Below are 12,595 nucleotides of genomic sequence, written 5' to 3'. Positions count from 1 at the left end.
TGTAGCCCCCAATTGTAAGTCGCTTTGGATAAAAGCGTCTGCTAAATGACTAAATGTAAATGTAAATATATTCATGCAAATCCTTCCCAGCTAAAACACAAAGTACCAGTTATGTGATTTATTGGTACTTTACTTTTATTTCACACGTTGCATACTCGTAGCTTTAGTGATATAAAGCATTTGCGCGTGCAATTGAAGAGAACTTGCTACGAGCACATAACATCTGACAGGACAGGATATTCATTTTTCTGAGCTGAGAGACTTTTTATTTCATAACCAGTTACAAAAATAACGATAGAATAATGAGACTGGCATTAAGCCTGACAACATCTCATCTGACCGCAGGATCGGGACAGCACGTTTTTCTCAGGCGCTCTTTACTTAAACTGCAAAAAAAAAGTGTCAACAGCTTTCACGCACATCTTTCAAAATAAAATTCTTGCATCATTAAAAACATTTAGCATTATGTTTTTTTGTTGTTGATGTTGTTTCTTTGACTGTACACTCCGCGACCCACCAGTTGCGTAACACTAGTATAGATGTTCTTGGCTTGATCCAAGGTATATATCAAGATAAGTCTCATGACAATAAACAAAACTAATCAAAGTTATTAACATTTTTTAAAAATGTCATTATCATTTTTTACCTTCAGGGCATGGTGCCAATTAATTTGTAAAATATGGCATTATGGCAAATTCAAAATGGCCGACACACAAAATGGCTGACAAGTGAAAGTTGGATATTGTTTAACTCAGTATGCTGCACCGAATCTAACCAAATACAGGTCTTGTGATTTTTGGCCAAACAGTTCACAGTTCAGCCATTTTTTTTATGAATACCAGGCAACCCATCTAGGACAAGTTAGAAAAAATAGGTTTTTCAGACAATTTAAAATGTTAAAAAATATTGACCTATAAAAATTTTAATTTGGCATTCGACTCAGCATGAGCCATGGAATCAGGGAGGAAAGAATTTTGCTTCTAGACCTTACAGTTCAAAAGTTAATAGCATAAACATGAGTGCAACTGTGAGCTGTTGGTGGCACTAGAGGGTTTGAGTTAGAAACTTACTTGAGACTATCCTCTATCTGTGTGTCAAATTGCATAACGTTCCTGCAAGCAGTTCTATGGGCTGCCAAAGACTCAAGAAGAAGAAGAAAACTAACAAATTCAATAGGTGCCTTGCACCTTTGGTGCTTGGCCCCTAATAAGAATAATAATAAGAGGGGAAACTAGCAAATACAAGAGGTGCCTTCGGTACTTGGCCCCTAATAATAATAAGAACATTAATGGATACAATAGGTGCCTCCGCACCTTCAGTGATTGGCCCATAAATATAGCTTCAAGCAGCAATTATTGGGGCCAAGCACAACAGAGGCAAAATGAGGAGATAAGCAAGAATAGTAGGGAGCACCAGGCAGACAGAAAAAAAAAATTGTATGTGTAATATACAGCTCTGGAAAAACTTAAGAGACCACTCCAAATTTTTCTTAAATCAGCATCTCTACATGTATGACTTTCCATTCCAGTATCTGTTGAATTCCAACACAGGGACACATCATTCTGCTTAATGAAGTACTGCTTAGGTGATCACCTCAACCAAATCTTATTTAATGAGGAAAAGTATAAAAAAAACACTGCTGTGGTCATCACTATCCTCTTGCAATAGGACCAGGATGGCAAAAACAGTGCTAGTAGTACCTCAAAAGTAATTGCAATCAAATAATATAACTATTGATCATACCAAAAGAGTTGAAAAGAAAAGTTTTGAGAGAGGAAAAGGAGGGTTAAATTCTGACTTTACTGGCAGAGGAATACAGTGAGCATCAGGTTGCTTTCATCCTTAAAATTTCAAAGACAGCGGTTCATAAGAACAAGGACAAGTAAAGTCAAGTCACCTTTATTTGTATAGCGCTTTATACAATACTGATTGTGACAAAGCAGCTTTACAGTGTCAAACAGGAAAATTGTTAAAAAATAATAATGCAAGAAGACAATAACAAACAGTAATTTTTCCAGCTAAAGTCAGTTCATTGATGATTCAGTGATGAATCCAATCCAATATGATCCAATAGAGTCTGTGCAATCAGTCAAGCGTCCCCAACTAAGCAAGCCAAAGGCGACAGTGGCAAGGAACCAAAACTCCATCGGTGACAGAAATAGAGAAAAAACATTGGGAGAAACCAGGCTCAGTCGGGGGCCAGTTTTTCTCTGGCTAGACGAAACCAGCATGGTGTGGTTTAATTCCACACTGCAACACAGGTGCAGAGGACTTGGCTGGTTCCTGTGGTCTTGTGCCGATGGTCGTCGAGGTGATGAGGTCTTCACAGGGGATCTGTCTCTGGGGTGGATCTAGTTCACATGGTCTCCACTGACATTAAGGGCTGTAGAGGTCACCATCTGGTCTGGATATGGACTGGATCTGGGTGGCTACAGTGACCATCTGTTTTGGATACAGACTATATCCGCATGGCTACAGTGACCTCGGAATAAGAATGAAAGAGACTAATATTAGCGTAGATGCCATTCTTCTTACGATGTAGCGAGTACATTGGGTGTTATGGGAAGTGTTCCCGGTTCTAATTGACCTAATTAATGCAGCCTAACAATCCTTTAATGCAGTGGTTCCCAACCCTGGTCCTGGAGGCACCCCAACACTTAATATCCTGGTGTTTATATAATTCTCACTGCCCAGTGTTAAATTAACATTTTTAAAAGTGCTAACAAATTAACATTGCCTCAGAGTTCAACATTCAACTCTCATGGAGTTAATCCAACATCTCTTATCAGTGTTAATCTAACTCTTCAGAGTAAAAGAACACTACCTTAGATTTAAAGGTGCTGTATGTAAGTTGTTGACTCTACTAAAGCATATAAATATCATAATATGTGTGCAGATATTTAAAAAACATGCTAAGTTAACATACTTGTTTAACAATGCTACAGTCAGTTATTCTCCTTTGAAAATGTGCGTTCCGTGTTGGAATGTCTGTCTTTGTTTTGGTCTGTGTAAATCGCCCACTGCCAGTTTACCCAATTGTATTTCAGCACCCCGGGTTGCCAGTTGTCGGATTTCATTTCAGTCATGGAAGCTGCCAAACGAAAGGGGTCAGAGTCAGAGATCGAACATTCTACCCATCATAAAAAGCCTCGGCATCCATACAAAAAAAGTGTATGATCAACAGTATAATAAAAGACGTATAAATATTGGAAATGCATTTGAGAGATGGAGACAGCTTAAAACAGACAAAGGTATCAAAACGAATGCTGAGTTGGCAAATTTTCTCCTTGACAGGTAAGTAATTAGCTAAAGTTAGTTAGCTGATGTATCCTGGCTAGTAGTAGCAATATTTTAAGTAAATTCAACATTCAGACAGTACTCGCGTTAACACTGTGTTTCGTCGTACCTGGTTGTTAAGACAGCGTGCAGTGTAGTGTGGCCGACTAGTGCGGAGGTGCAGACGGGTCATGGCTGTTTATCACATCAGTAACAACCGTGACAGAAAAATATGAAAACTATGAAATACGAATACGAAATTTTATTTAATTTACCAATGCAAATGCAACTGAATTAGTTGATGTGGTCAAATTAGGCTTAACTGTCTATGTGTGTTTTATGCACAAGTCATTGAGGCAGTCTCGTTTGGGAAAATTAACCATTAGATTTCAAAGTAAGAAATAAATTATAGTATTTTACACCTCACAATGAATAACAGTCTACTTGATTACGGTTACAACTGTAATCAACTGTATGTATACAGCAATACATACTCAACGTATGCGACCGACAAATGCAACCTCCAGAGGATGCAGCAGCAGCCTCCGAAATGAGAAGCAGATTCAGAGTTATAAAAATCCACATGAGGTGGTTTATAATTGGCAAACAATACAAAAATTGCAAACGTATACTTTAGCTGATCAACTTACAGTGTAAGGCTCGATGTTTTCTATCATCAGGTGCGCTCATTCCTGTTGGTGTCGTCAATCTGGCAACCTGCGTGTGCGTCAAGTCTGAGGAGGAGGGGCCGGGTGAAAAAAACCCTCTCCAATATTTTGAATTTGGACTGCAATCCTACATACAGCACCTTTAAATAACTCACAATATTTATTTGATAACTCCTAAAAACATTAATATAACTCTTAACTGAGCAGATAAAAGGAATTAAGGTGTAACAGAACAGTTACTTTTAGAATAACTATTTGTAAAAAGATAAACCCACAAAACAAGGTACGTTTACATATGATTTTTTTATTTTATTATTATTAAAACATTGTAAAGCTTTTTTCCCTGCACCAAAGGAATGTCTGTCTTTGTTTTGGTCTGAGTGACTCCGCCCACTGCCAGTTTACCCAATTGTATTTCAGCACCCCGGGTTGCCAGTTGTCGGATTTCATTTCAGTCATGGAAGCTGCCAAACGAAAGGGGTCAGAGTCAGAGATCGAACATTCTACCCATCATAAAAAGCCTCGGCATCCATACAAAAAAAGTGTATGATCAACAGTATAATAAAAGACGTATAAATATTGGAAATGCATTTGAGAGATGGAGACAGCTTAAAACAGACAAAGGTATCAAAACGAATGCTGAGTTGGCAAATTTTCTCCTTGACAGGTAAGTAATTAGCTAAAGTTAGTTAGCTGATGTATCCTGGCTAGTAGTAGCAATATTTTAAGTAAATTCAACATTCAGACAGTACTCGCGTTAACACTGTGTTTCGTCGTACCTGGTTGTTAAGACAGCGTGCAGTGTAGTGTGGCCGACTAGTGCGGAGGTGCAGACGGGTCATGGCTGTTTATCACATCAGTAACAACCGTGACAGAAAAATATGAAAACTATGAAATACGAATACGAAATTTTATTTAATTTACCAATGCAAATGCAACTGAATTAGTTGATGTGGTCAAATTAGGCTTAACTGTCTATGTGTGTTTTATGCACAAGTCATTGAGGCAGTCTCGTTTGGGAAAATTAACCATTAGATTTCAAAGTAAGAAATAAATTATAGTATTTTACACCTCACAATGAATAACAGTCTACTTGATTACGGTTACAACTGTAATCAACTGTATGTATACAGCAATACATACTCAACGTATGCGACCGACAAATGCAACCTCCAGAGGATGCAGCAGCAGCCTCCGAAATGAGAAGCAGATTCAGAGTTATAAAAATCCACATGAGGTGGTTTATAATTGGCAAACAATACAAAAATTGCAAACGTATACTTTAGCTGATCAACTTACAGTGTAAGGCTCGATGTTTTCTATCATCAGGTGCGCTCATTCCTGTTGGTGTCGTCAATCTGGCAACCTGCGTGTGCGTCAAGTCTGAGGAGGAGGGGCCGGGTGAAAAAAACCCTCTCCAATATTTTGAATTTGGACTGCAATCCTACATACAGCACCTTTAAATAACTCACAATATTTATTTGATAACTCCTAAAAACATTAATATAACTCTTAACTGAGCAGATAAAAGGAATTAAGGTGTAACAGAACAGTTACTTTTAGAATAACTATTTGTAAAAAGATAAACCCACAAAACAAGGTACGTTTACATATGATTTTTTTATTTTATTATTATTAAAACATTGTAAAGCTTTTTTCCCTGCACCAAAATGTCTTCACTTTCAATGTTTTCAATACATTGAAACAACATGTTCTTACAACAATTAAAACATCACAATGTCAAAGCAAAACAGTGCAAAGTCACAAAATACATATTCTTATTTGGTCCATATGTATTCTAAATGTCATAAGGTTTACAATGCTTATGTTTATCAGCTTAAACAACAGCATCCCATTCATTATCATCAACTCTGAATGCATGTTAACGCTCACTCAACAAATCTGTTGTGTGCAAATGGCGTTTGAACCTCCTTGTTGTTAGTCTCTCTTTTTTTCAGCATGACAAGATGGGTTTCTCTGTATTTTTCAGCCAATCAAGATATCCACTCCCACTTGCAGCATCACAAAAGTGCTCCTGTAAAATTGAAAAAAAATAAATAAATACAGGATAATTTCACATCCATATATCAAAACTATTAACAGGTGAAATGTCAGAGTCAAGTATCAATTACAAAACAGAAAATTCACCCAAGACAGTTCACCCAAAACAGAAAATTCTGTCATCAAATAAGCCTACAATAAAACGTGATAAATTCTAGTAAAGTTGGTTCCCTCTCAAGTTCGGTCTCTCGACACTGCGTAGCTTATGCTTGGAGTTATCCCCCTCCTCCCAAATACTGAAGCCTGATTGCATTGCACCTGTAAATTTTTAAGTTCCCCTTTGGCAATCCGGCAAGAGGACAGGATGTCCTTTAAGGAGTGCTGTGTGTGTGGGGGCCCGATTGAGCTTCCTGAGGCACACAACGCATGTGTCTTCTGTCTGGGCTGAACCCACGCAGAGGCTGCAATGGATGGGCCTGACTGTCCTGCCTGTGAAGAGATGACATTAAAAGCCCTTCGTGCCAGGATTTCCATGATCCTGAACTGTGCGCCGGCTAATCCCTTGCCTCCGCCCCCCCCTCGCCATCGAGCAGCGGGAGGAAAGGCCGAGGCAGCCATGTTCAGTAGACCTCTCTGATGAATGCATGTCGACTCAGTTCCTGCATTCTCATCGCTCAAGAGAGCCACCTGTTTCTTACACTGAGCCAAGTCTCCCTCCCCACTTGGATGATGCGCTGGACCTGGTCTCGTTTGGTGTGGCAGATGATGGAAGTGGACGACGACACAATTCAAGTCGACAAGTCGACTGCAGCCTCTGGTTCGGGTGACTGGTAGGCCTGCATGGAGTCGGAGGACTCCCACAGCAAGGTGCATGAGCCCCTGGCTCAGATTGATGAAGAGTTGGTGAAAATCCTGTCTGAGGCTGTACAGGATTTGGGTCTTGATTGGTAGCTCCCCGAGCAACCAGCCAAAAGCAGATTGGACATGCGGTATCTGCAGTCGGACCGCGAGGTTGCCGCCCCCCAGAGACCCGCTCCCTTTTTCCCTGAGGTCCACGAGGAGATCTCACGGTCTTGGCACTCCCCCTATTCGGCTCGAGCCCAAGCTTCGGGATCGCATATGCTCTCATCTGTTGATGGAGCCGACCGCTGGGGTAAAACTAAGCCGCCGCCCGTCGAGGAAGCAGTTGCAGCGCATCTTTGTCCGTCCGCACGTGGGTGGAAATCTGCGCCATCGCTTCCGTCGAAGCCATGCCGCACCACGAGCCACATCGTGGATAAGGCTTTTATGGCAGCCGGCCAAGCAGCGTCTGCGATCCACACTGTGGCTATTCTCCAGGCTTTTCAAGCCAAAATGCTGCAAGCGTTGGATGAGGAGGGGCCGGACTCCACCGCCTTCAAAAAGCTGCATTCGGCCACTGACTTGACGCTCAGAGCCACGAAGAAGACGGCCCAGGGAATCGGCCGCTGCATGGGCAGTCTCGTCATGCTGCAGCAGCATCTTTGGCTCACGTTGACGGACATGAGGGAGTCGGAGAAGGCTCAGCTGTTGGATGCGCCCATATCTCCGCTCGGCCTGTTTGGTGAGGCTGTGGGCTACTTTTCTGAGAAATTTCTGGAGGCCCAGAAACAGTCTAAGGCGATGAGCCACTTCCTGCGGAAGAGAGATCGGTCCGCTGCACATCCGCCATGCTCCAGATCTTCTTCTTTGCAGTGTTCGAAACGGCGCGAAAGACCACCGCCTACTTCTTCCTCGGAAAGAGCGAGGGTGGATACGGGGCCAGCCGTGAGACCGAAGGCGAGGCAGTTCCGATACCCAAAGAAGATGGGGCCCCATTCCTCAAGTGTTGTGCCAGATCCACAGATCCTGACGGGGGTGGTCTGAAGGGTAAGCGGCCACCCGGAGATGGACAACGAGCCGCTTCGCAAGAGAGTTCGTCTTTCTGTGTTTCACCTGCCTGTCCCCTCGCATGTTGCAGGCGACAGAGGGAAATGTTTGTTGTCAATAGAGCTTGCAAAAAAACAAACCAAACACTGTTCAGCAAAAGAGTTATTTTCCCCCTCAAGATTGATCCCAATCTAAGCACGAGTCTTCCCCCTCAGGTGGTGGGCGGCTCCCCGTCATCATGCAGCGAGCCGTCCCAGACATGTCACAAGGCTCTTCAACCCCTCTCAAAGTTTTCCCGTTCAGGTTGGTGTTGGCTTCAAGAACTTTTACGAAGTGTATAAATGCAGCACTTTCCCCTCTCAGGCAGAGTGGAATTCGCATTCTGAATTACCTGGACGACGGGCCCAGTCGCAAGATACACTGGAAAACCACAGATGCCAGCTTCTAGAACATCTGAGGACTGACGTCTAATGTGCAGAAGAGCAAGCTTCGCCCCATGCAGACCATCACATTCTTTGGACTCCCGATCGATGACAGCGCGTCTATCTCAAGAGTGAATACACTCTTTGGTCAGCGCTCTCACCTCGTTCCAACCAGGGAGAGTGGTGATTCTAAAATGCTTTCAGAGACTGTTAGGGCATATGGCAGCAGCAGCAGCTGTGGTATGTCAGCTCGGGCTTCTGCAGAGCTCACTTCAGCTACGGCTGAAATCCTGGGTACCAAGCAAAGCGTGGAAGAACGGTCAGTTGCGTGTCTTGGTGACCTGCCAATGCATGCAGACACTAGCCCTGGTTAAACACGAAGATGTTCGAGCAGGGAGTCTCGATGAGCAGAGTGGTCAGCAGAAAAATTGTCACTACGGACGTGTCAATGATGGGCTGGGGAGCCCTTTGCGACGGCAGACCGGCTTATGGCACTTGGATGAGTGCACAAGCGGAGTCGATGGCAGTATTTGAAGCTTTGCAGGGCTTTCTTCCGCTGGTAAAGGATCGACACATCCTGGTTCAGACAGACAACACAACGGTGGTATCCTATATCAACCACCAGGGAGGTATTCGTTCACGCTCACTTCAAAGGCTGGCGGAGCGTTTTCTCCTTTGGGCAGACAGAAACCTTCTGTCGATTTGAGCAGTACATGTTCCCGGCAGACAGAACTATAACTAGACTATTCAGCTGATTTGGAGCCTGTTCGGAGAGGCGGACTGGTGGGCGACTTACAGTACATCTGCTGTCTATGAGCGCTGCATGTATGGAGTTTGGTAAGGATGACTGTATGGTCAGACTGCAGCCTAGACGGGGCTATGTACCTAAATTGCTTTCTACGTCATTTAGAGTGCAGGTCATCACACTACAGGCGTTTGCTCCTCAGAATTCGGAGCCAGCGACACACCCACTATGCCCAGTCCGTGCTCTGCAAGTTTATCTGGAGAAGACTAGTCATTTCAGATTGGTGGAGCAGCTGTTTACAAGTTTCGGTGGCCGTACCAAAGGACTGCCAGTGTCAAAAAAGCGGCTGTCACATTGGATTGTGGAAGCGATTGCATTGGCATATGCTTCTAAGAATGAGGTCTGTCTGTGGGGAGTACACACCCACTCCACAAGAAAAATGGCTTCGTCGACGGCCTGGGCAACAGATATGTTGATTCAGGATATTTGTCTGGCAGCAGGACACAGGACACCTTTGCCATATTTTACAACCTGGAGATTCCATCATTCGCACCACTCGTTCTGTCTGTACAGTGATGTATCTACAGCTTGGTATTGGTTGCTACCTGAACCTGGCCATGCCCCCAGTCGATCAGGGTGGTTTTGACTAGGTCCGGTGGAGCCAAGGCATGCTTATGATGGTATATTATAGTCAGCGGCTCTCTACATGTGTTTGAGATGTCGTCGACTGCAGTAAGTGTGCTGTTTTTCTTATGAATCAAGTGGTATATGCTGCATATGTAAGTGGCTCCAGCAGCGCTGTGGCCAGTCTATGTGTAGTGTTAAGCTGCGGTCACACTACACTTTTCGTTCCATTGACTTCCATTCATACGCATGCGAATGCGTCAGCCCAGAAACACAAGCCGTGCGAGAAGATTTCGCATTTCGCTGCGTTCCAAAGTTTACACTTGGTGAACTCTGGCCTGCGAATTCGCATCACGTGACGCCGTGTGACCAACGGGCAGATTGATATGTCACAGCATGACCTATCTGAATGAAAGGAATATACATTTAAAACGGCAGTGCTGCAGGAAAGTGGAGTAGACTGTATGTTTTTTTACATTTTAAGTGTATTATTATTATTTATGTGTTGAATTTAAGTTATTAAAAATATGCTGCAGTCATATCACGACCGATGCAGCGTTCGAACCAATTTCGCATGCTCAAAGTGTAGTGTGACCGCGACTTTATGCTTATATTACTGTGCTTAGTCCCGCTCGGCTCGAGCTGGAGGGGATTTGTTTTCCCCTGAGTGCCTTATGGAGTAGTCAACGGGCTCGGCTCTATCGAAGTCTGGCTGCTGTGTTGTAATCCTCAGAGTCTAGTACCCATTCGAACAGTCGAAAGATTCGGAGGTAATGACGCTGAGCGCCGGCCTATATAGTGGGTGGCTCTGCACCTAGCTCGAGTGCTTGATCGTCATTGGCCGGTAAAATTTACCGGTGCGATGCAATCAGGCTTCAGTATTTGGGAGAAAGGGGATAACCCCAAGCATAAGCTACACAGTGTATCGTTCCCTCCTCTCAGGGAACCGAGGTTACGTACATAACCGGAGACGTCATGAGTAGTTTAAAAAGATTTTAATATGTTAGTGCTGGTGCAAGATTGTTTTCTCCTCTTTTCGTATCTTTTTAGGTGATGTGCTTTTTTAAGATAATGTTTGATGTTCTCCATAGTATTTTAAAGTGGTAATTTCTCAATAGAATTCAAATAGATTGCACGTTTACCATCAGCTTCATCATAGGAACAGCTCGCTCAAATCTTATACGTTTCGAGCACGCTGGTGAACGCGCGCAGAGTATATGGTGATTCGCTCGCTGCTCGTGCACAATTAAAAGAACTGCGCTTCATTGATATTGTGCTGATAACTGCTCCGTTCGGTTTGTACGTGAAGTTAGCGCTTAAAAAGCGCCAAAGGCGCGATTTAAATAATTAATTAATAGCCTGATTCTAGGTTTCCATTAAACATGGTATAAATATTGCTAGTTTTGGTTATTTGGGGAGTTACCTCTACCCCCTCCCCCACAAACTATGCTCCTGGCATTTCCCTGTCAACCTCCTAGTAAAGCAAATGTCTTTCTGGGAAAAAGTTTATGAGCGCATAACACATAAATACTGCTATAAATCAGTATGTTTTCAAATACATATTATAAATGAGATAAAACACTTACAGTCAGCGTTTAAAGCAGCTCCTCATCTGTTCCACATCGCGAGTGAAAGAAAATGTTTCTTAGAAAGGTTTAGGCATACACAGCACATAATGTTATAAAATACATGTTGTAAATGAGATAAAACACTTAACTTTGGTGTTTTCCGTCCTTTTATGCTTCGCATCGCGAGTCAAAGAAAATGGTGCCTATGAGAAATCTTTAAGTTGGTTTAGGCACGTAAATATCCCAGATGTAAATAATAACACCAGAGGGTGCTGTTTACACTAGCCGTGTTAATCCCTTGAAATTCAACACTAGGACTTTGACTCTTTACTCTCAGAGTCCTTAACACCAGGATTTCAACACTGGAGGTTTTGCTGTGTAGCTTAGATGCAATAGGGTCTAACATACATGTTGTAGGTTTTTATAATTTGACAAGTTTATACAATTCTTCCTGTCCTACAGCAGAGAATGAGTGGAATTGTTCCTCAGTATGGAATGCCACTCCTACCATAATTATAAATAAATCAATAAATAAATACAGAAATATACAAAGAAATGTAAAAAAGCAAATATAAATAAATAAATATACAAAGCAAAGTAAAAAAGCAAAAATAGATAATTATTTATAATTTTATTTCCTTACTTATGTATTTTTTTCCACATTTATTTATTTATTTATACATTTATTTATTTCCACTTTTATTTATTTTCACATTTATGTATTTATTTACGTAATTATTTCTTTATTTCCACATTTATTTATTTATACATTTATTTATTTTTACATTTATTTATTTTCACATTTATTTATTTATACATTTCTTTGTCCGTAGGGTAATTAGGAGGGTGTGTTTTACCTCAGGAATAGCAATCGAGCCAGCGTAGGTGAGGGGTAAGCTTTGAGGCCACAGTGACACCTTGTGGTGCCCAAACGAAGTATAAGAAGTGTAAGCCTACATGACGCGCATGTTGATAGTGTGGGATGAATGATTTAGACGGGCAATATGGCCAAAATCTTATATCACAGGCAGGGCTGGACTGGGACAAAAAATCGGCGCAGGCATTTTTTGGTCCAGGCGGCCCACCACCATTGATATATATATTTACTTTACATTTAGTAATTTAGCAGACGCTTTTATCCAAAGCGACTTACAAATGAGGACAATAAAAGCAGTCAAAACTAACAAAAGAGCAACAATATATAAGTGCAAATGACAAGTCTTGATTAGCCTAACGCAGTACACGTAGCAAGGTGTATATATATATATATATATTATACACACACACACATGTACACACACACACACAAAGAAAAACAAGTAGAATAGAACAAATAGAAAGCTAGTGTTTTTTTTTCATAAAAAAAAAGAAGATAAATATAGATAAAGTAGAATTAAAATAGAA

General features: G+C 41.9%; 1 protein-coding gene across 1 annotated transcript in view; it reads right to left on the bottom strand.

Annotated features, from left to right (window-relative positions):
• The window catches only part of LOC107694588 (plexin domain-containing protein 1-like), a 128,540-nt gene that overhangs the window by 38,664 nt on the left and 77,281 nt on the right, over positions 1-12,595 (bottom strand). The gene's annotated exons all lie outside the window — the stretch shown is intronic.

Source organism: Sinocyclocheilus anshuiensis, unplaced genomic scaffold (genome assembly GCF_001515605.1).
Source record: "Sinocyclocheilus anshuiensis isolate Anshui unplaced genomic scaffold, SAMN03320099.WGS_v1.1 scaffold1283, whole genome shotgun sequence".
Lineage (NCBI taxonomy): Eukaryota > Metazoa > Chordata > Actinopteri > Cypriniformes > Cyprinidae > Sinocyclocheilus > Sinocyclocheilus anshuiensis.
The sequence above is the reverse complement of the archived record's forward strand: the minus strand, read 5'-3'. Positions and strand labels throughout refer to the sequence as shown.